This window comes from Anopheles bellator (genome assembly GCF_943735745.2).
Source record: "Anopheles bellator chromosome X unlocalized genomic scaffold, idAnoBellAS_SP24_06.2 X_unloc_1, whole genome shotgun sequence".
NCBI classification, from domain to species: domain Eukaryota; kingdom Metazoa; phylum Arthropoda; class Insecta; order Diptera; family Culicidae; genus Anopheles; species Anopheles bellator.
The window spans coordinates 590,303-591,499 of NW_026684271.1; positions in this window are offsets into that span (position 1 = coordinate 590,303).

The window sequence follows — 1,197 nt, forward strand, 5'->3', positions numbered from 1 at the left end:
ACCCGTATCTCTTCGCCCTATTTGCAACTGCTGTAGCAACATGATTAAAAAAAATTACCCGTATCTTTCCGGCCTATTCGGGACTGCGGTAAGCACAGGAATACAAAACACTTACCTACTCTTGCCCTTCTTTCTTCCGAACTAATTAGTTTCTTTACGGGGTAATTATCTACCACATGAATGAAAAAAAAACCCACCAGTATCCTTTCGGCCTACCTAGCTATCCCTGCGGAGCATAAACAATACAAACTAATTGATAAAATCAAAGACATCCTAACAGAGCAAAAAGTTGACGGAAGCCGGATTGTCGAATACGACAATTCATTCGAGTTTGATAATGCCGTGACAAGTCGATCGTTCGACGAAACAGTTCATCCAGTTGAAAGCTCCCGTTCATCCTTTCCGTACGGAAAGTCGATCGACTGCCGCGATAGCAAAATGAACGCGGATGAATGTTCGAGTACTCGATTCGAGTTTCATAATAGGGGGGTTAGTTGAATTGGAACGGAAAAACCTAGAGTTTAAGTATTACTATATGTTTTACTATAACACGCCTTATTACATTCTCTATGGGCCCTATTTCGATTCTCAAACTCGTTTACGGAATTCATTCATTCATGAACTCAGATGAACTATTCATTTTACTATCGCAGCAGTCGATCGACTTTCCGTACGGAAAGGATGAACTTTCCGTGGCGGGAGCTTTCAACTGGTTGAACTATTTCTCGGTTATCGAGTACTTTTGGCATCATGAAACTCGTATTCGTACTCAAATTTGACAAACGGATTTCCGGCAACTTTTTGCTACGGAAAGAGCAGCTCTGTAAGGATGTCTTTGATTTTATCAATTAGTTTGTATTGTTTATGCTCCGCAGGGATAGCTGGGTAGGCCGAAAGGATACTGGTGGTTTTTTTTTTTCATTCATGTGGTAGCTAATTACCCCTAATCAGAAAGTATGGTCAAAAACATTTTCCTTGAGATGCGAAAATTTTTCTTGAACTCGCAACAACATTATTACATGAAAGAAAAATCGATTGATCATTTTCGATTTTGGGCACACTTACCCTGATGCCTGATGATGGTGATGAAAATTTCAGTGGGTCGGATTTACATCGCAATATTTTGCGATGAATCGTTATTATTATTATTATTATTACGAGGGTCACTATTTATATTTCGGGAATAGGAACAAAAAC